This window comes from Haliotis asinina, chromosome 2 (genome assembly GCF_037392515.1).
Source record: "Haliotis asinina isolate JCU_RB_2024 chromosome 2, JCU_Hal_asi_v2, whole genome shotgun sequence".
NCBI classification, from domain to species: Eukaryota; Metazoa; Mollusca; class Gastropoda; order Lepetellida; family Haliotidae; genus Haliotis; species Haliotis asinina.
The window spans coordinates 98,642,763-98,667,636 of record NC_090281.1 but is presented as its reverse complement, the minus strand read 5'-3'; positions in this window follow the sequence as shown (position 1 = coordinate 98,667,636).

The window sequence follows — 24,874 nt, the reverse complement described above, 5'->3', positions numbered from 1 at the left end:
ATGCAACATAACCGTCATGGATTGTGCAATATGCCTAGCGTGCGTGTCTACAGCGGCTTCCTTGCAGTGAAGGATTTGGTTCTTCTGTAAGTGCCTCTCTGCTGTTGTATGTCTGTCTGTCTGCCTCTCTCTCTCTCTCTCTCTCTGTGTGTGTGTGTGTGTGTGTGTGTGTGTGAGTGTCTGTGTGTGAGAGTGTCTGTGGAGTTCTGTAGACACGACTTATTTAAAATGACAATTTAAAGAAAATCTTTCTTTCCTATATGCATCGCTTGTAATGGCAATAAGATCTAAGACTACATAAAGTGTTTGTACATATATATACGTAGAACAAGGTATGGCAACACCTGTTGTTTTAACCCCCGTTTAGCCACTTGTGTTCATGTAAAATCATATTTGTTGCATTATATTTTGAACATACTAGCGTACCTTCAGTTGACGTTAGGTACGGACGTGTTATACATGCTGAAAATTTCGGTAAACTGCTCTTAAAGTTCTATACCTTGATTTGATTTTGGTCTTGAGAAGAAAAACGGAGTCCTGTTCAACAGACAACCGGTCAGTGATACTGATATACGTGTAGCTGGCAGGAGAAGCTGGTTGTCATCAACGCTAGGCTAAGCGGTAGCAGCTCACCAGGAGTCCAGATCTCTTAATCCGATGGAGTGTCCCATCAAGAAATGAACGCAATACCTCAAACGTTTTTTACAGTCAATTAGGAAGGGGGGAGGGGGAGGCACGGAATGGTGGGGTGGGGTGGTGGGTGGGCGGGGGTGTTGGGGGGCGGCATAATGTTGCAGTTTACGGAAGTTACACCTGGTATTGACATAATGCATAGTTAATTATATTTATGGAAATTCTTCAAGACTGTTTGCTGGACCCTGAAAATGACTCATATGTTAACGTTATACCACACAGTTATCAGAGCTACAAAATGAGTTCATTTGTGACATGCATATGGTTATTCTCTTCATGAACTATTGATTTCTGTTATGCTTTCGTTTAGGCTTGGTATTCAGTGATGCATGAAGAGTCAGTTTGCCTTGGTTTGAGTTACATCTAGGTTTTCATAGGTTCCTTATGCACGGTTAACTGTAACGTATTGATACCTTGAAACCTATTGGCTGTTGCGATACTTTTCCCTGTGTATATTTTGCCCCGGCGCATGTGCAACCTGCAAAAACTGACATCATGAGTTAAAAATACATTTAATCAATACTTGAATGAACTTCATTCTACCTTTTGGATGTAATGCGGATTCTAACGTACATTTGAACCTCAGCGTTGATGATGAAGAACATTATTCTTAATTACACGTCCTCTGTATCAACAGCAGCAGCAGCGTCACATACTGGTCCTCGCGAGCAGTCGTTCAGTGAAGTCCAACGTGAAGCCATGTTAACGAGAATCACGCATACCCTCAACAATGTATTGTCAGAAAGAGTTAAGTTGAGTCACTTCCGACGTTGATTTGATAGTTCAACCGTTGAAACCGTGCTGACAAGCAACATAAAAAGTGAAAGACTCACACACTACTCCACAGTTTCGGACTCGATGAATTGCATATCCAGTTTATTGGCTTAAGATTTAAATTCCTCTTTTTCAGGCTAGGTGAGAGAGAAAGCTCGAGTACACCAGTTTTTGGTCTCGTTTTTCTGTTCTTCTGAGACTACAAAGGCTTTATTCCCACACTTGAGAAACTAATCTCGACAGATTTGCCTTAGAAGAAACATCTTTGGTAATCAATAACCAGATAGCTCTCTTCCCATCAGATTGTTTTTGTGGGTAATGAAGTAATTGGATGATCCACGAGATAGAAACCAGTTTCATGTCGATTTCCGAGGCCGTGAACAATGATATTGGTAGACGTCATGTTCGTGGTCATGTTTGACACAGTCGTCAATGCAGTTTATCTTCAGTGGTTGGTTTCACAGTTTGTTTCTACGCGATATTCATAGGGCAGTGTGTAATAGGTGTCCGATAACAGCCGTGTGTGCTGCGGGTAGAGTGTAATAGGTGTCCGATAACCATCATATGCCCTTCACGAACAGTATATAATAGGTGTTCGATATCCACGATATACCCTCTATGGACAGTGGGTGATAGGTTTTACGATAACCGCAACATGTCCACTACGGAGAGTGTGTGATAGGTGTCCGAGAACCGCGATATGCCCTCTATGGACAGTTTTACGATAACCGCAACATGTCCACTACGGAGAGTGTGTGATAGGTGTCCGAGAACCGCGATATGCCCTCTACACTACCTATATAATTCATAAGTATATCAAGACAAGAACACGCTTGAAATATCGGCAACGGATCCCTTTTCACATGCATAATGAATCTATACTAAAAGCAGACTCGACGGTACCAGTCTGACAATCACATGAAGAGTGTTCATTGATGAATTACTGTCAGTTAGTGTTGTTGTGATATAATTATTCTTTATTCATGAATATACTCAAAGAAACACATGTTACTTGTTCACAAATAAATACCACACACACATATACAGAAGCAGCATGTCCTTGGTGTATTTTAGTGATACAGTATGAAAAGAAATCATTGTATTTTGTATTGTGTCTTAAACAAAAAGAAAGAAAAATAGAAACCTCTTGTAAACATGTCAGCGCTAGGGTGAATGTTTCCGATTATATATTTATTTTATATTAATGTACCCTTTTCCTATAGATATACCCAGTTTGAGAACAAATCTTCGTGGAATCCCTTTAAACAATGAACTTTCAGTTTTACGCCAATCAATTTCATACAAAACTTCGTTGAGTGACATTTAGAGTGGCCTTGCATACATAACTGTAGAGCCTGTGATTGGTTCAATGTTCTGTATGTATCGGTGGGGGTTTCCTGTCCCTACGTACTGTATGTATACACAGTAAATGGTGAAACTATGAAACATGTAATAAGGTAGTCAATTACACGAATCGATCAAAATGGCAAAATAACATGCTGGGCAATCTCTTTGGAAATAAATCCTCAATAAGTGGCACTTTTATACGATTGAATATTTAATGGCCTGTAAAGGGCGTGCAGTTTTTGCCATCATGCATAACGCCATCAGCAGCTTGAGATGAAAGGTCTGCAGAGCGGTTAAAGTCATTTTCAACAATGATGCTTATATAGCCTCGGATTCCATACAACAAAATACACAGCCCGCAACTACACATGCAGCTACAGAATGGAGAACCTAGTACAAACAGGATCTATATCTGTGTTGACTTCCCACTAATAGTGTTTCGACATGCAAATGAATGAATTTACTAATCACTTTGTGGGTTCTCTTGTGTGCAGGTGCACAAGCAGCAGTTTATCTCTCTCGTTATAGAAAGGAAGTAATCTGAGTAATCTCAGAATTAAAACGCAGAGGACAACCCAAACATGAGATTGTGAAATATAGTACAAACAATACCACTCAAGGTAATGAATAGTTAACTATTTTGAAACACACTATTTAAAGGTTGAATAACAAAAGACAATACAATGGGGCTACATGTCAGGTTGTATAAATAATATCGGTGTTCTTAATCGTGCCCAGAATTAGTCCCAGTGGGATATCTTCATTCCGACCCTTACACCGTTTTTGAATCAGGAATCAGTTTTACTTAGGATATGTTTACTCAAGGCAAGCAGATACGATTGTAACTAGGTCGTAAACGTATTCAAATATCCCTCGTCTCAGCCAGTCAGCCTTCTAGACACTGTTACTCATGGAATCAAATCACGTAGTAGATTTCGGCGGAAACGCGTGTACAAAGTAGTGTGCCTGGTTGATGCAGGCCGCCACTGAAATATCTAGGAACAACAAAATACCATGTTTGGTGGTATTCATCTGCTGCCACTTACTAGAATGTATCAGCCCAAACATATCATAGTACTACTGACACAGCAGAAACTGATTCCTTTTGTATGCGAAGGATTAAACATGAACAGCAACCACCAATCATCTAGAACATTCAACATTTTATTTTACTTTGTTTTGTTTTTGTTTGTTTGTTTGTTTTTGTTTGTTTGTTTGGGGTTTTGGGGGGGGTTTTTTTGTTTGGGTTTTTTGTTTGTCTGGGGTTTTTTAGATTGAGATAAATGTTTTAGTCTTCATGGTGATGCTGGATCATTCGCAACCCAGGGAAATGACTTTACACGGGTCTTTAATGATGATTGAGGTCACCTACCCCTAGACACTTTGGCATCCATTGCAGATGTCTGTTTGGGGAGAGAGATCGTATTAAGCGAATTTTCAGCTGTCAACTGTAAGCTTGACGGAAATGACCACAGTCCAGTTCCTCCATATCACCTTGAATGACCTTGCACCGGTATATCTTATTTAGCCGGGTAACTCATTTACAAGTACAAACATTGCTTCATTATTTTATTTGAAGTATTGTTGATATGATTGCGTTTCATTAGTACTGATTAATTAGATAAAAGACCGTTTCAAACTCATCAGACGTTCATGTAATAAACGAAAATCCGATCATTTGAATCAGTGGATTGAGGAAATGTCGGATGCACTCATTGACGGTGCGCATTATGTCTGTTTAGTCAATTGAGCTTGTGAAAATAAATCTTCCACAAAGGTCTACATCTTTTTTTATTACACATCCCGCTTTCGGGGCCTCAAGTTAGAGTACCCCACGTGTCGTCACTCAAGGGCACATGGTAATATAGTCGAGTCCGCCTGCACACGTGTTTTGAATCTAGTAAGGGATTCGTTCTTGATATCAACATTATTTTTCATTTTTAACTGAACATTGGAACATTCACCACTGCTTACGACCGTTAATGCTCCGTGTCGACTTGTTAGACCTGCAGACTCTGGAGTTAATGCTTTATTCAATGTTACATGGAGTACCTGACTAACGTATATGTCACCTGACCCCTGCAGTCGAAGAAAGCAAATGACATTCCTTTACATAGCAGCGAATTTACAGCCACGTTACTCATGATCTTGTGCCAGTTCCACGCATCCACAAGTAAAATGAACACATGGTGTCCCATTTGGTAGTGGCTGAACTAAATCTATGTCCTTAGGTATCATTCCATTCAAATATGTTTTAGTGAACCTTTTGTTATAACCTAAAGTTATAAATTGCTCCTTTCATTTCTTTTCTATATCATTTGGAAACGTGTCAAGTTAGACAATCCTGATTTATGCAAGCTGTTCTACAAGTGATACTCATACCTCCCAGTGTACATATAGTAAATACCACACGACTGACCGTTACTGAAACTTAACTGGAACGTCGAAAACACAATTACAACTCCACGTAATGAGTGAAGTGGTTTTGTTTTGACCTTTACTGTTTCAATCATGTGTGATATGGATCATCTTATTCTGGGCCAGTGGAGTTCGATGTGATCAATGTGACACATTCATCAAGGAATTTTCTTAACAATATTCATCACGCTAAAAAAAACAAAAGTTACAAGAGAAGCGACTGGGAGAATGCACATGAAAACACGAGTGCAGATTACATGGGCATTAACGCCATTAAGAAAAGAACGCATCGCTCTTGTGAAATGAAAATTCTATCAGGGCCAAGCTTCATACGACAACCTGAAGGCATCTTGGATGAAATATGTAAACTGCATCTCGCTTTACATCTGACTAATCATACGGATGATTCTATCATGGTCTGTGTGTCTGTTTCATTGTTGGAATCGAGATTGATCGTTTGTAAAACAAATGAACTGAAAAGATGAAAGTGAACCTGAGATTCGCATAGATTCCAGCTACAAAACGCTTCCAGATCCATAAGAACTATCGGACAACAGCTGAGTCGAATGTAGAAGTCCAACCATGTGATGAACATCTGTTTATTAATCACAACATCATCGTTTGTACACATGTAAACATAAGTAAAGGCTGGTCATTTCTTTGCTTGAAGAAACGCACGTAGTGTGGAATTGCTGAGGACTCGCCATTGATCCACAATGAAATCTCCGAATGTGTCGGCCCTTACTGGGCTAGAGACATCTTGACGTCATGAGTGTGGAGTCTTTCTCTCTCTCTCTCTCTCTCTCTCTCTCTCTCTCTCTCTCTCTCTCTCTCTCTCTCTGTGTGTGTGTGTGTGTGTGTGTGTTTGTGTTTGTGTGTGTGATACCATCGATAATCGGGTAACAGGTGAGCGTATCCTGTTTCGCAAGTGACACCTATCACAAACATAAGCAGTGGTTAGCCAATTATTCACCTGAAACATTCGGGATATGCTGCAAGTTAGATTTGGGAATAGCACTGGACATCCTTCTGTCACCAGTATGTAAATGAGTCTACCATAATACTGTCTTCACTCCTTGAATGCCGTAGCTTTCATCGAATAGCCTCTGACTAAGCGCCTAGTGACGGTGCTCTACCTCAAACGTTGTGAACTGTTAACATCAAAGGCAGTATTGCTCGACATAAAGGCAAAGTGGAACGTTGAAATCCTTGCTCTGGACATACATCCTTGAGAGTATCTGAATCTTTATGCATGGGTCTGAATATTAAATCGAAGAAGCGATCTAAGTGGTCTACTTCGTCAATTACAGTGTCAGATGGCAAAAACAGCGAAACTGGCACGTTATTAGATAATCGAACTGTGTCTCATGAGGATATTCTCTGCATAAAGAAAACATATATCCACATGAAATGAGGGGACCAGTGGTGTCTGTGGCAATGTTTTTCTCTTGTCTAAGTCCATTGAATCTCGAATACGAAATTGATTGTACACTTGCTTTATCAGCTGAAAGCTAGAGGCTTTCTATTTCTATGTAATGCCAACAGGCGATGTGACGTCATTCTTTATATCATGACATCATATTAGTCAAATATTGTGACGTCACGTACATCTGTTTCATAACACAAACAGATACAAGGGTGTACATCCCCTGCACCTTCATGTTTTACAAATGACACCATCAAATCAAACTTGTATTTCCCAGCTTCGAACTCAGAAAAACAACACTAATCTGAAAACACATATATTAGTGTTTATCTCATTATCACCAATCATGATTAACAGCATGTGTTTGAATTCTGTGAATCTGCATACATGGGTGTTTGATATCGCATGTACGTATGGTGTGGTGCAGTGTAGAACGCTGTTTTCTTCAGATGAAATTACCTCCCGTTCCATATTACAGCAAGAAGTCTATTTTCTACAACTGAATCTAAACTGTGTAACCTTTGGTGAAAGGAACGTCTCCTGTTTTTCGACTTTGCTAAATATTACCCTGTTCATTAGATAGTGATTACTGTGGTAACTTTAAACACCACCTGGGAACCCTATAATCAGAGATAATCGATACAGAGGAAGGATATCCTTTTCAGTGTGGTGCTGATAAATGCTGTAATGAGACTGAATGCCCTTGTCAAGGTACATGCCTTAATCGGACAAAGTAAAGCGAGTTTCCTCCATCAGCCAGCTTAATGTGATGTGTTTCTTGGTTAGGCCAGTCGCTCCGTATTTGTGTTCACTAAGTAAATTACATTTGAGTGTCAATGGTTTCTGTCCTCGCGGAGATGGGTCTGAAACAACAATAAAAAAAATAACAATAAAGCTATGGATCTCGATACTCCGGAACCCACCTCCTTGTGAAGCTGTGTTTGGAAAAGAAGAGACATTATACTAAACAATGACCCGTTAATCCCGACACCCTGCTATACGGGCAGCGTCAACAGTGACGATACCGAAGAAGAATGTATATGTCTTGCAAATGTTTGTATATTTTTCTATTTTTTTTTATATTTTTTTATTTTATTTTATTTTTTTTTTGAGTTTGAAAATCTGCATGCCATACAGGAATATGTATTGTTGCATGCGTGGTATAGTGCTATCGAACGGTCACAGTGTCTCAAGTGGTCAAAAGTATGGTCTTATCGATCGTCAGAGACGATTCAAAAGGGAATCAGTTGGTCATGCTATCTGTACTTTGTTTGTCTTTACTTCGTCATTTCCTGTCTGTCCTTACACGTCTAGAATAATAACGACTACATGCTGTTGCTGGGTTTCACACCAGCGGAAAGTGCTAAGACCAGATTGCTGAATCACTCACTCACTCGCTTAGCCCACTGTACTGTCAGCCTCAGTCTCTATGGCCAATATTGTTTATGATTGTTGACACTTTGAGCAGACATGATGCCTTCGAAAACTTGTCACCAGTTAATAACAACTGGAAGCTGCAGTTGCTCCGTACTCGTACAGCAGCATGAAAATAACTAAATTAAAATAAATGATACACGGTGACGTAACGAATAAAATAACCGGGCTTGTCCACGCAATGGCGTTAGTCGTCTAGTCTCAGGAAAGTATGGGCCTTAGATTGTGTCTCATGGAATAGAGGCTATAACGATTTGACTGTTCTGCTCCTGTCAGACAAAACAAATACACATATGATGAGCGCATGCGTCGGTAGTGAAACAACAGGAAACCGTAGCCAGCACAAAGTACATGAGTTTAAAGTACATGAAGTTAAAAAGTTTGTGATCGACATCAGAAAGACGCACACATCAATAACAAACTCGGTCATGTCTCAGTCAGAATGTAATATAGAAGCTGAAGTCGACTGATAGCTTGGAAGCAATTGATGTGATGGTCTTCATGACTGCAGTGGGATTGTTGAAGTTGAGATGCAGTTAGACTTTTAACATCATCGCGTGCACGTAGCTTGACGTTCATGGCAAGTCCTTCATGTTACTCCCCTGCAATCACGCGTCTGTCAAGCGGGGCTATTAACCCCATAATACGCACAGAGTTGTCTATTTCCTCTTCAGTAACAATGTGTCTGTGAGCTTCACCAGGATGAGACCAGGGTCTCCACGTCGGTCTCACAGTCGGTCTCTGCTGGTCTCAGCATGGGCTGTCAAGACCGCCAATACGGAGCACAACTTCCAACGATCTATCTATCAGAGCCTACGTATCTCACACTGTTTATACAGAGGATACTAAACGACCTCCTGAGTAACACCATATTTTTATTAAACGAGTGAATGATTTGGTATCAAACCAGCGACAGCGACAGCGGCATTAGCATTGTGACGTCATAACCTCTCAACTCTTATGACCTTATACACCTAGCGTAAAAATATTACACTGCAGTATCTTCCACGGGCGAGTAATAAGCATATTCATTACTCACATTTTATAAAGTTATTACACATTGTGTAATAACATCGCGTGATGCCGTACGTATGACATCAAAGTGTTTCAATGTTATGACGTCACAATGCTAATACCTCTGTCACAATAGTATTATACCTTGCTTGATTCGCGGAAACTCGACCCACACTCTTCTTTGAATTCTTGGGAGAGAAGTACTTTGCTCGATATTATTTTGGTAATGTTGTGTGAGTAATAAACAAAATACTAAACTATGTCCCGGCCCGTGTAACACCATATTTATGAAACTCGTGAATGGTACCGGTATCTAACTCTTTCGCTCTCGCTCGTTAGATACCAAACCATTCACTCGTGTCATAAATATGGTATTACACGCGACATAGTTTAGTATTCTCTACACTTCCACAGTGTACACATGTAAACATTTATCTCACAATTGTACACATATATCTCACTGTATGGACACATTAATTCTATCTGAAAGAATGTGCGTATTTATCTCACAGAATGCATATATTTATCTCACAGAAAATATGCATTTATCTCTGTATGTGCATACATGAGTTCGACATCCCATGTGTGTGTGTGTGTGTGTGTGTTGTTGTGTGTTTATGTCACAGTATGCACAGTATGTATATTTATACTTAATAAGATCAAACCACTTTACCATAAATTCTAACATTCATCTCCCGTCATACACACAAACATACACACGCACGCACACACACACACACATGCATACATACATACACACATACATACATACATACATGCATGCATGCAGATAGACAGACAGACAGACAGACAGACAGACAGACATATGTGTCATTTTATGCCTACAGTTGGCATCGTGTATACTTGTATGGCCTATATGTGTGCCTGAGGAGAATGTTGTCAAGGAAATCAACCAGCGTGTTCTTGAAGGCAGGGAAGTCTTCCAGGATGGATAATTGTTGGGGTTACCAGACCCGACATGATATCCATCAGCAAGTCACACGTCTGTGAACGTCTCCCCGTAGCCGGAAAGTAAGTTCATCACGGAGTGTAAATGTCAGAATCTGTCACCTTCACCACCGAAATGTTGTGGTTCGTACGTCACGTTTGTCACCAAACACTTCAGTTAGCGCCAGCTGCTAATGAAAATGTATTGTAAGACTGTCAGCAGGGACAAAATAGTATGCGTTTTGTTCAAAATGTGAAAGGCAGTTTGAAACTGCTCTCTACTTAATGAATTGTAAGTCATGAGTAATGATTTTTTTCATATCTTCCTTTAACCAAAGGGCAAAGGCAGAATTAATAATACTTTACATGTTGATGCTAAAGAAGGATGGGATGTTCATCTATGTTTTGGTTGTGCGTGATATTCTGTTAAGAAAGAGGACATTTTCATGGATATAGAACTTCTATATTCTGTATATGACACGTTTGAGCATAGGTTCTAATGTCGTTGTCAAGCAAGTGGTGAGCAGCTACTTTCACATTTATGTATATAATCTATATATAAACGTCGTCTATACCGAATACAGAAGCTATATATCCATCAGATTTTTTCTCACCTGGAACTCCTCTACGTTTTAATGCCAATATAAAAAAAGACGTTATGTTGTTGTTGTTTAATTTTGGACAGTTAGTGATTTAACTTTTTTAATTTCTATAATTTATATTTAGTAATTTTTTATTTTTTATTTTATCTATCTTTTTCTTTCTCTTTTTCTTTTTTTTCTCCTTTAGGGGTTTGTGTGTCATGGTATCCCATGGTATATCTGAAGTGCAGCAGCGTTAAGTCTTCACACACGTCCCCAGGACGGATGATCTTGCCATCCACTGCTGTCACACCGATCAGCGACAGCCCATGCAGACATATATTCATTTATATATTCATGCAGGTTCGTGTACACGTCTGTACTGACCACTTGTAATCCGACATAGAACACAATATTTGAGGGTTTTAAGATGTTGGACAAAGAGCCCCTTGCATGCTCGAGCTTCTGTTTACATTCTATAAAGGTGCATACCTCAATCATTCGTCGGTCTGACGCACGTTTCAGTTATACGTGGATCTAGAAGTGGAGACATTCCACTTAAATACGAAGTCACTATGAGCCTATCAAACAATACATAATGAAATGTACTGCCAAACTGGCACCACGCGTTCCAAAGAACAGACCACGGCCGTAACCAGAACCTTATATGAAAAAAGACTGAAACCCGTGAACTCTTATTGTCTTGTGTGGCAAGTGCATAGCATTCTTTGCTTTTTGTCAGCTTTGGTCAGCTGCAAAGACTCAAGAAATGACATCTGACTGGAGGTGCCCATACAGCGACTGGAAAATCTGCTTAAAATGACAAAGCCACAGAGACTGTTTGGAATTCTGTGGAGTAACTCACGTATCCTCCAACACGCAGTGAGGGAACGCGTCGGTGTAATATGAAGTATTATAGGCAACAAATGTTTTAAGAAAATTCACAATATATATCAACAAAATATATCATGTCTAAAACAGGGTAATTCTCCTTCACCACTATTCCACTGTAACACCTGCGTTAGACAGGGTGAAAATTTATCTTTTTTATTCGCTCTTTACGTTAATGATCTTGAAACCTTTTTATGTGAGCACATAATAAGCACAATGTAAAAGGACTTGGTATTGTAAATCGTTTATTGAGGAACAGTATTAACACTATTGTATGCAGATGACACAGCCCTGTAATCGGAAAGTGCTGAAAAATTACAGTTAAGCTTATACAATTTCTCAGCACATTGGAAACGTAAAGGACATGGTATGATAGAGGCCCTTATTGGCCCACAACATGTCATGATTATCAAAATTTTACAACACGATAATTTTAGCATAAAAGGAGCTAAATTAATTGTTGAAGTTACCTCCAATTGCATTTTTATGTTTCTAGTGTTGTTAGTTTTCCTCTTTGAAGACATCAAAGTTAACATATTTTACAATATCTTCTAGAAACCTACATTTTCTGATTTTCAGAGTGATAGAAAAGTGTGAGCAAAAGCGTGACCCATCCCATTTTTTTCACCACATATGAAGCGAGTAAATTAGAATGTACACCTAAAAAAATGTGGTGGGTCACGCTTTTGTTCATATCAAAATCTTTAAAAAAGTACATTTTTTCGGTTTATGAAATTGCCCCATACAACATCTAAAAAAATAAACATTGACATAAACTAACATCTTTAAAAACAATCCATCACATTTACACATCTGTGCCATGATACATTATATTTTGAACAGTTTTGTGCTCTAAAATACACATGTCAAACATCGTTATTAAAATTTTCAATATCATAAGGCACTCACAAGGCAGATTTATGAGATGTAAACATTGGTGTTTGGTTGTTGGTCTCTGCTAGAAAAGTAAAAAGATGTCTGAAGATTTTCAAAATATGATCAAGTAGTACTGTAAAGGTGAGAATCTTTGTTATTATGTAAGAATTTGACCATAGTTTTTCTATCATCTGTGTATCAAACACCTTATGTCACCTGTCACTGTCAAAATAACACTGTCATTCAACAGAATTGCCATGTATAAACATATGCATTTTCCAAGAACTTATGTACCTTGATGTATCCAATGACTTATTAGATTTCATTTAACCAAAATGACTACACTTAGCTGTATGAAAAGGATGTTTTAGCTAGAATAAGAACCTTGTATCAAGGTCGAGCAGGTGATGAACACAAGCAGACGTCAAGTCATACATAGTTGTAAAGTGTAATATATAAGCTTAAATTCACACTGACAGGCAAAGGACTATGTAGCCTAATGGTTGCATTAATGGACTGTAGGTTTCTTTTGTCATCAGACATGCAGGTTCAAATCCATGTAACTCTTCTTTCTTTTTTTCAAAGTTTGTTTATCAAGTCTACAATGTTTAACTGAACTGTTTCACATCAAATCCAAATATTTTAATTTTTTTCTTAAGTTTGGTAATCTATGTTACAACACTGGTGAAACAAGCTTTAATTAACATCATGTAAATCTTTTGTTAAGACACTGACCATTTGCCTTTTCAAGTCGGTCTAGTTGCCTTTGTTCCCAATATTTTAAATTCATATTTTATACATTTTGATCTACTTTAGGTTTATACATTTTTAAATACTGCAGTTCTTGAGAGTGAATCAGATACTGAAATTGATGACTGTGTGAATGAAGAGTAATAGTGGATGTTTTATATCTTTAAAGTGGATCAGTAGTGAATAATTACTCTGTGAAGTCTTTTGAATACTGACTTTAACATGTGCGTGGTGTTAATATGAACCTGCACTGACATTGAAATTTCACCCAAAATGGGCCCCTTTGAAGTCAAGACCTGTGATTTTTAGTGCAACATGGTTGGCTATTGTAATAACATATGATGATTGAGATGTTAACTGTATATTTGCTAAAACTGGTTGTAAATGCTGACTTGTAACACTTACTAGTTAGAATGAAGCTGTGCCCAAAATGAAGCTTCACCCAAAACAGGCCCCTGTGATTCTTAGTGCAACATGATTGTTATCATGCTTACATGTTGTACAATGGACCCATGGATTACATTTGCAAAGAATGCTGTGGATAATGACTGAGTTTTGGGGACACAATTGGCAAGTAATTGAATTAACAATGTTTTGCAACCCTAATTGGGCCCCTTGAAGTTAAAATATTATGACTGACTTTGACATGTTTTTCAGCATGACTACCTGTCATAAAACTGCTGTAATTTGTATGTAAATAAAATAACAGTTGTAAATAAGCCATTATGGCACACTGATATTTCAGACGTCTTGTTATTTTTCATGGGAACTGATAAAACCCATTTTGGGCCCCTCTGCAGAAAAATTACACCTCAGAACATATAAAATATAGCATTTTTATGCAAAGCTAACTTGTCTCTAAACAAATAACATGTTTTCAGCCAATTCTGTTAGTGGGCCAAAAACCACCCTTATCATACCTTGTCCTTTAACTTAGATAAAACTGTCATCTTTTCACAAGGCTATGTAAATAACAAACACAGGTTTAGACTCTTTAATGAGGAGATTGAAGTTGACCGAGAATATCTGTACGACTCGTACCTGTAGAGGGTCTCTAATCTAATGACCTCATTACGCGATGGCCTTATAATCGATAACCATTCCCAAAGTTATTCGACTCTAGCTGTTCCTGGCGATAGTAATCTTGAAAGCAAAGAAAATGGAAACCACAGAAGATGATGGTTTTGTAATTTGCGGGGCCACCCACAAAGAAGAAGAAATCTGTTTCAAAAGATCCCAATACAGAAACATTTTGGAACAACATGGAAAAACTGAAAACGCTGAATCCGAAATGGGGAAATGTAAAGATCTGTAAGATCCTCTCGTTTGCAGCCAACGAAAGAATGGTAAGGAAAATCCTTGAGAACTATTTCTTCGATCACAAGCGATTAATTTAAGAAAAGTGTCGATTTGGACACCACGCAACGGCGATGTTGCAACAAAGAAGAAGTGGTAAAAATCATTGTTAAAAAACACGCACTGGACCACAGGAAGTCCCCACCTCCTACACAACGACCGGCATGTGCGACGTCACGGCCATGAACCGTGCGCGTCAGCGTGCTTTCACTCTGAGACGTTCCGCTAGAGGAGTTTGCAGATGAGCTCATGACGGATGATGAGTTCTACCCGCGAGATGGACAGGCGGACTATTTCTGACCAAACACCGCGATGAACAAGGGCATTTTTTGTTTTGAGCAGCGGCTTCTGGAGACCCGGAACTGTCACCGCATCAAAGAATTCAAACTGTAGCCGAGTGTACGAGGTAACTGACACTCAAACCTCCGGTAGGTTCCAGTTGAACATACGTTATTCACTATTTTGTCTTTCTTTATGTATTGGTGGATATCAAAAAGGAAAGGAAACGTTTTCGATAATTATCATGGCCTAAATTTTCGAAACCCTCTTAGTTCCTTGATAGTCGTAAAAACATTAGCAATATCGAAAGACTATCTCAGCGCTAACGGAGCTTCGCAAATCTAGATCCATTGTTATCAGTAAGTTAGAAACACTTAAATGAATCTGACCATCCCATCAACCCCTATTCTATTGAAATGTTCCAATGACGATCAGTGGGAAATCCGCCAGAGATTAGGGTAGGTAGGGCAACTGGCCATGGATTTGAAAATCGACCATGGATTTTGAAATCCGCCACGGATTTGAGACCTGCCATGGATCTGATATATCCATACCTGGGAATTCTGTTTAATGGCACTAGTTAGTTTGTTAAGCAGTATTCTCATGAATCATACAAAATGATATGGAGAACAAATATTATATTGTTAAACAAGACAATGTTTACTGCCAAAGGATAATAGCCAGATGTCATAAGGGAAGTAAATTTATAAATATGGGGATTATTACAAAAAAACTAAGAGGCATACTTTTCCTTATATCATCTGGGGCTCAGCAAGACACGATAATGTGAAATAGTTACAAATTGTACAATAGTCTATTTTCTGTGTTTGTATTACATCATCTGCTGGTTTCAATCGGTAATCTGGGATTGCGTGTTTGCTGTTTTGTTAGCCAGACACGTTGTTTCAATGGGAGGCTGGTTGAATAAGTTTTTAAGTTGTGAGTATTCTTATATAAGGAGTAATATTGACTTTTTGATGAATTTTGAAGGACATGATTGCTTAAACGGATCTATAAGCGTGTAATTAACAGAGTTGTTTTAGCGGGATGCAGAGGGAGACTTTGGGATTGCCATATACAAGATAACCAACACATTTTGAAGAACACTTTTCACTACACTTAAAACATCAAATTGAATACCCAAACAAGTCGGCACATTACATTACAGACTATATGAGGTAACTTATGATGTGATGTAATGACTTCGCAGCAGTAGCTTATGATTCTTGTTTTAATCATTACTTCAGCTGGATATCTACAGAGGTAAAATGTATTGATCAAACAGTTTCGGCTCACAGTCAAATTCCCTAATGTTTTCAAAAACAGGAAGCATTGCCCTTCTTAGGAAGGATGACAGTACATGTTGTTTATCGCACTTGTTGCTTGTTCTGGTAGCCAATCACAACCTTTTTGCATTGTAAAGTGGCGTCATAGTATAGTCTAACGAACAATAATGAGATGGCAACATCTAATTAGTCTGTTGTATAGTAAAGTGACGGTGACGGGTGAGCACATCTCTGTGTTCAATCATCCTTCTAACACGGAACAATTCACCTTGCTGCAGCCTTTAAGTAAATATCTTTTGGGGATTACATTCACCTGACATCTCACAATAACAGCCACATTACATCTGCGCGCCATGCACAATTCGTAGTTGAAAACTGCGGCAGGACACAGTTTGCATTTAAAAACTGTCTTTACAAAATACATATTTTAATCCAACTGTTGAGAATACAAATATGTTCACCCTAAACTCAGTGAAATATCAGAACACTTGGCATCTTCAAAGAAAACAAAATTACTTTTTATTAGCCCGTGCTGCTTTTAACAGTTTCAGATGAGAAACAAATGGCTATTGAAGATGGGTAATAAAATCTAATTCAGAAATACCAAACTAATCCCCGAGATACTGAGATGTCAGGACATGTATCCATAGATAGGAATTGTAGCCGGCCTCCATGACCCAAGAGAATATATTGAGGACGGATTCCATTTCAAGTCTGGAATGATTTCGAAAGGCTTCACATGTTATCATGCATTGTTCTGGGAGATACTTCGATTTTGCGTGTCTTATAGGTATTTAATGTGAAATATGATATCGGTATCTTTATGTCTGGGACTAAATATTAGTTATCAAGTACGCTGTAATTCCGTCACCCGTAAATAGGCGTTTTACCGTAGACAAATGAAATGATGGTGTGTATGAACAGAGGGTGTTGTATAAAGCATTCAAGATAAAGTACCCAGGGGAAACGAATATACGGCTGTGTCAGATGGCGTTTAAGATGAAACATGCATGATATTTCCTTGGAAATCTTATTGACACGGGTTTGTAGTGTGTATACTATCAGACTTTTGTATGTTAATTAAGTACCGCATTCATTGTTCTTTTTGTAAATATGTGAGTCATAAATATTCAATAGCACAATTTTGCTTTTAATTTCATCTTTCATCATTTTCCTGTAGAGCCGTGTGAAACCACCAACAAACTCGGGATACATGTATGAACAAGACACAGGATAACCTGACGTGCGAAATGTAAGATATTGTTCTGCTGTTTCTGCGTGTTACGTATTTACAACCATATATAAGCTTAAAGATTGAAACTGATCACTCAAAACATTATATCAGCCATGTTCATCAGATTTCTCGATCATCATATCCGCATTGTTCCGTTCGTTCGTGTCTCTTGATGACACTTTTGACTGTATTGTCTCTTAGTAACACTTTTGACTGTCCTATCTCTTAGTAACACGTTTGACTGTCCTGACTTTTGGTAACACTTTGGACTGTCCTGTCTCTTAGTAACACTTTTCACTGTCCTGTCTCGTAGTAACACTTTTGACTGTCCTGTCTCTTGGTAACATTCTTGACTGACCTGTCTAATTTATATCATTCGTTGTTGTAAACTACCTCATCTTTTTTAATGTAAGAACTCAAGGTGAAGTAATTCCTCTTCACGTGTTGGCCAACGTCTTACGGTAACCACCTGGTATATCCGCATTAACTGTCTGCCGCTTTCCCTAACATACACGACGTGATACACACACATGCGAGGTGCTCATCGCTCTCCATATCCATAATGTAATCACGGTTGTTCTTCATCTTGAAGATATATAAACAAACTTCACAGTTCAAACATTCCTTTGGGAAAACATTAGGAACATATAACTAAGCTGTCTGAAGCCTGGGTGTACAAATGTACTGTTACGTGCCCTTTCATCATGCACAGGGAATATATCCTCTGTCACACTTGGTCCTGGCTCTCCTGCAAGCTGGTCTTTACTATCACACATTGTCCTGGGGTACTAGATGATCATTGTATTCATCACTAGCACATGCTAACAGGGAGGGATTTGGTTAATATATTTCTAAACAGGTGTATACATGTATTATTTGATGTTCAGGATATTGCCGTCATTGGTCTTATAAAGTAAACACGCACCGTACCAGGCAAAATTACACAGGCCAGTTTCGTAACATGTCACATTTAGTAGCTGATTTCACTCTGTATTGCCCTGTATCCATATAGGTTATGTCAACCATTACTCAACCTGACGCAGGTTCAACCAAGTTGTATATGAACCATTTACTTGAGTGTCAAAATGTAAAATACCTCGGTGCAGTCGAGAATTTAACTGTTGGTTTTATGTAATTAACAACGGAGAAAATTGAGAACACTTCGGAGAATGACTTGACGTAATTTTGTAATGAGTGAGTGAGTGAGTTAATATTTCACTTCACATCAGCATTATGTCAGCCATATCGTGACGACAACGTTAAATGCTGAAATGGAATATATGTACATCATAAAAACCTGTCGACGATGGGCAGTAAAATACTAGAACATCACAGATATAAACATAAAACTAGCATACAAACTAAAACATTGTAATTGAAGAAGACAATACAATATGAAACACGGGCTATAGATCGCCAACAACTGAAGGTAGGTCACCATACTAGGGACCATGGGGACTTATAGTACCTTTGCTACACCATCGCCTCAGCCGCTTGCGAGTGCAAGAAATGCTAGCTCAAATTAAAATAACAAGCCTCGGTAGACTTAAATTTACATCGAATGTTTTGAAACTTAGGTACCAACTCAGAGAAGGACAATAATTTTAAAATACTTACACCCTCTTTGAGGGCACAGACACTAATAATCTCAGTTACTAATCTAGACTACTAATAACATAAAATATCTATTTACAATTCATTTAACAAATCCAGTTAAAAATGCAAGAATTAAATGACAGCTGATAAAACGATCCTTCATATTACGTGATTTACAATAGTTATCCCTTGTGATGGAATATTCAACACATTCAAGCAAAACATGCTTGACCGTGAGTCTTTGTTCCATAAGGGATGAAAAAAGGAGGATCCTCACCTTTCAATAGGTATTCATAGTTTATATCAGGTGTGACCAATACGACATCGTCGCATAATGGACTGACAACCCACGTGGGTGTAACCAGTATACCAGTAGGGTGTAAGCAGTATACCAGTAACCGGTTTTATTGCATGTAAGTCATTGATGTCTACTTGGGTGTCCCACTTCTTCTGCATTAGATCCCGGATATAAGATCTGATAACAGCTTTATAATCAGGGTATGGAATATTTCCACTATACTAATTATGGCGAATCTTGGGCGGCGGAGGGGTGGGGTGTGTGTGTGTGTGTGTGTGTGTGTGTGTGTGTGTGTGTGTGTGTGTTGGGGGGGGGGGGGGTAATCAAGAAATATATATTCAGTGTCTAACACTGTTATATAATTAACGACTGCGTTAGAGAATATAACTTCATTTACGAGAAAGTCACAATACTGAAAACTAATTGTGGTGGCAATTAACAACAGACTGACCGTACAAAATACAAAGGCAATACAACTGCAACATCAGAAGCAGATGAAACCACTGGCATTGGCAATTTAGTCCGTGTTAGTAGCATATCATGTCACCTATCATCAGATGATTGGTCTGACAGACCTAACAGACCTGGTAATGTATCACAAACGTCAGCACAATAGGATATGTCACACTTCTCTGAAAATGGCTGTTTTGTCCTGAGTTAGGTGAAGCTGAAGCGATTGATGTGGGTTTTGACACCACATCCAACAGTGTGGTAGTTACAACATAAATCTGTTAATCTGAAACGGCTGTCTTTAATCCAGAATGTGGCCTTCACTCCTTTCCCTGTCTGTTAATGGCTGATGTCACTCCCCGAGAGAGAGGTCAAGATCGTCCGTTGAAATGTTGAATGTTTCCAATACCAGCACAACATCGATCACAGTGAAAACCCTACAGCTCTCGACACTTACCATCACTCTGCATTGACCTTTTTTTACACCCAGCAATGATTTCACAATGATCTTTCTCGAATACAGACATTGCTTTCTTTTGTCACTTTCACTATCGGTACTGAACGACGCTTCCTCTGTGAAAACAGGCCGCTCCCAGGTAATTGTTATGCAAATATGTAAATACTTGGCGGGGACAACGACCCCATAGTGACAATGGAACCATGACGTGTTTCATCCCATCATCTTTTTTAAATCTCAGAATTATCAATCTGGAACGAGAAAAGAAATCATATGTCTTTGAGTTATCTACATTTGTACGTGACCCATTTATCATCGCTCTTCTACTGTACAAAACATAGTGGCATTTATCTGAACGGTAGTATCATTTTCGTCGATAGTACTGTACACTAGGACACCTGTTACTTCACTTCAACTGTATATGATTATTCTGGAAAATTATAACAAATCCGTTTGTGTTATTTCCATGTTGTATATGTATATCAGACTTTGTATATGTATATTTACTTTGTAAATTCAAATTGATCATAAAACATCATACAACAGGCGAACCTCCATACACACACATTTGTTTCTATGTATTGAGAAATCCAGTTTTTCCACTGACCATCACAAGCATGTCTGAGCTGGGTCTGCCCTAGTGTCCTCCATCATGATGCAAGCACTGACCTTGTCGTTTCCCCGTCCCTGGGGTACACCGTAATGACCCCCTCCATCACTTCCACGTAGTCCATCATGTTCAGTGCGTGGTAAGTGTCCCGAAAGCCATTGCTGTTCTGGCTTCCATTACTACAGTCTTCCTGAGGTCGCGTCATGCCCGACAGTAAATCACATCATTGCTAGTAAGTTGCATTGTTTCCTTTATTATCCTGTTACAAAGAGGAGTGTAGCGTATTGAAGTTCTGATAAAGACAGGCCTTGAACAATCAGTCAATGAATCAAAGACTCATAACTCGATCATTTATAACTCAATCGTGTCAGCAAATTTGCCGTTAGCCCTGATTGTGTAGACTTTAGACTTGCAGGAGTGTTACAGAGGAATCCCATATATTACGTGTCAGATTCTGCTGAGGGTAATACTGCAGTGTAAAGGAGACGAACTCTCTTTACAACAAAAATGTGACAGACCTTCAAAAGTCTGTATCTTCAATATCGCAGAACCTGTTATTTCACAGCCACGTGGTGTCAGTTCAAACAGTGAATATCTGTGTTGTGTTCTATAACTTCTCGAGATACATGGCAGATGTAACATAATCCTGACAAAACCACCCACTTTCAAAGTCAGTTTCACCAGTGCAGACGTATAGAATCCTCTTATGTAGCAATTACTCACATGTCAGAGTTGAAGTGGAACATTTTCATAAACGTAGCCCTGTATGAAGAGACATCAGCACAGAAAGATTCAATTACTAGTAACACATGTTAAGGGATCACGAAGCGTGTAAAAACTTCATGGGGCAGCGCGGCCGAGTCGACCAAGGCAACCGTACTGTGCAGAGTTGCGTCCCTTTGGCACCCCGGGATCCTGTAGTTGTCGGTTCGAATTTCTAGGTTAGATAACATTGACACTGTCGGAATGGGCCACTGTTGATAGTGGCCATAAAACCATACTGGTCACTTACTTTGTTTGGATCAACATGCGTCGGTGTAGAGTATAACTGGAGACTACAAACTAACCAGAAGAATTAGGTATGGCCAGCTGATTTCCTCTTGTATAGTGCAACAATTTACACAATATCAAGTTATTGTGTGTTTTAGGCTTTATACAAATACAAAACAATTACGAAGCACACCGTTACGTTATATCATGAGACGAGTATATGGGTGACAACTTTTTTTATCATAATAGTATATATTTACATTATATTATTTATTATAATAAAAAGTTGTCATCCATATATTCGTTTTATTATATTCACCAACTTCTAAATGCCTTTCAAGAATCTCATTTCGTTATATTCCATCATTCGATATTGCTAGATGGCCTTCAAAACTTCTTGTCTGATTATACTGATGAACATGCATCATAATTCATTTAACGCCAGAACGCAGGCATACAATAAATGTAATCGGTTTCACTAAAGCGGGTTATAGATAGGACCTACTCACCAAGCCACTCATTCTCGCACGACAAGAAATCATGTCCCACAGCTCCAGTGGTCTTAGCCGTCGAAATTCAGTGTACTGTTCTACGTCCCCTGGGCGTGCCAGGATCCTATAAGCCACGGAATTATCATTCTTAGTCGTGCAAGATCATGCTCGCTCCTCGCAGTGGGATTTTCTGATACACCGAAAATACACATCAAAGAAGCATTCATTTTGTACTCAAATGACCAGATCTGTCTTGCCAAAGGTCTGTCTGTTCAAATGCCGACATTGCCAATCTTTTTCTTGAAGAAATGAATAATCTTAATAAGATTGCGAATGCTTCAGGCCATGTTGTTCAGAAGAGAACAGAAAGAGAATCATCCGTGCTCGTACATTGTAGCCGTATTTGGAATACCGAAACTTAATGGATTAAATAATTGATCAGTCATTCGGTCGGTCATTTATCCTCTATAATGAATTGAGTATTTCTGTTCTATAGATGTATGTTGTAAAGTATCTGAAGCTGTTCTGCTAATAAATCCGATGTCAGAACTAAGCTGCACTGGAATGGACTTAACGCTGCTGAACCCGATAATTCATTCCACTGTATAGATGCAATACTAAAGGTTATACTTTCTAAACCAAATTAAACAAAGTTATAAGTGGTTCTAACATATAGGATATATGTACATCGAATATTTGGCTAAAAAGTTAAACTGAGGAAATGTCTGTTAGCCACTAACGTGAATGTCAAGTACTGGTCCATATGGAGTTACTGAACACCTAATAGTGAACAATTTGCGTTCTTAAGACTCAAAACCTCGTAGAGTCTTGCTTCATTGTTGGCAGTTCGGAAAGATAAAAATTGGCTCTGTCAAAAACGCTTGATTTAAAACTTTATTCAAGGTTATCCTACAAACGCAAGGATAACAATAGCAACGCTCTTTGTGTCATATCTGAACGTAAATTACCTCACTGAAGAGACAGGGAAAGTATTCAATGGACCGACGTGCATCACATAGACAGTGGAAGACGTGTAGACATAGGTTCGGCCATATCAAAACGGCTGAGTCCCTGTGATAACGACTCAATCAAATGGTGTGAGTTTTGACTGCAGAATACTTACTTCGGAAATATATGCTGAGATAATACATTTAAGTGCCCTATTATTTTGAAGGTGTTTCTTTCCGTGATCAAGTAAACATTATCCTGGTCTTATAGAGGACAAGCGTATTTCACTCCTGTACACTGTCTGTACAACCATTCGCAGTACTGCTGCCGCCGAGGAAGAGCAAACGATGCAATTATGCTTATATAACTTAACCTCTTTGAAATATTTGTTTCAGACAACTTCCACAGTCGTGCACAGCGTAATAATAAAGTTACGGCCTTTCGGGAGAACAGGGCATACATCTAGTAGATGAAAGCAGATAAATACTGCTGTTATTGTGAAAGACCTAACGGGAGTACCATCATTACTTAAGGACACCTAAGAGTACGCTTACATTACATAGGACAATGAAGGTACACATAGGTATATCTGTGTTTTACAAGAATTATTTTGGTCTCTGGTAATAGGACAACAACACTTACATGTTTTCCAAGAATGTGAGAATTGAATATAACACGTCCGATGTTCGGTGATTAGTCAGTCGGATAATGACCACAGTCAGTTCCCACTGAAACTTGCTTTCTTTGGCACAGACGTAACTTGTGGACAATAATTTCACGCAAATATTGTCATGTTTGCCTTTTGATACAATCCCTTGTGTCCGCCAGGTGATCATGAGTAACTGGTCACCCATAAATTCAATTGTATAGTTCAACACCATGTGTCAAGGTAAAGTTTTAGTCTTTGAGACATAATGTTTCACAGCCTCTGTCTGACTTGTCAGATCTAACGTTGACCGCCATGATTATATCCACTGCGACAAAGTACGATAACAAAAACTACATTTCTGACTTATTTCGGCAAAATCGAGAAATTGGTTTTGTTTCTATTTTATCCTCCATACTGCTGAAAAGGTCACATGTCGTAGGTGTTCAAGCACATTTAGGGAAAGTGCGCCCACTCTAGACTGTTTAGAAACTACCTGACAAAAGAAGGTTATCACTTTTAAAGTAATTGCAGAAAAGAAAAAAAAAACGCTGCTACAGGTTTGAATCCAGAAAACATTCGTCCAGTAAAAACGCCTGTGTCCGGAAACTTCAACGGCAGCGACAGCACAAGGACACGCCAGCAATAGATGAATAGTCCTTCGACGACTTTGTAAGGCAGGTACACGGGTCTACCGCCCCTTCCATGAAACAACCCTGACAGTCTACATTGCAGACAGCAAGCTGAAATAGGCGTGAATGGTTCGTCGATGGCAGCGACGTGACTGGTAGAGAGTGTTCTTTAGAGATGGAAGTCGGATATGTCGATTCAGATGCGATGGCAGAATTCGAGACTTTCGAAGTTGTGGAGAACGACTGGCGCCAAGAAGGTCGATGGGGAGGGGTTGTGGTATGGGAGGCATTTGTGGCCAGAGAACAAGAAGACTGCTTATCATCCGAGCAAATCTGAATGACCATTTATAATCGAGTAAGAGCTGTGACCTTATACTGCTGCCCTTTATATAACACCAGCTAATAGGAGTCATTTTACAGCATGTCAATGCACGGCCCAACACAGACAA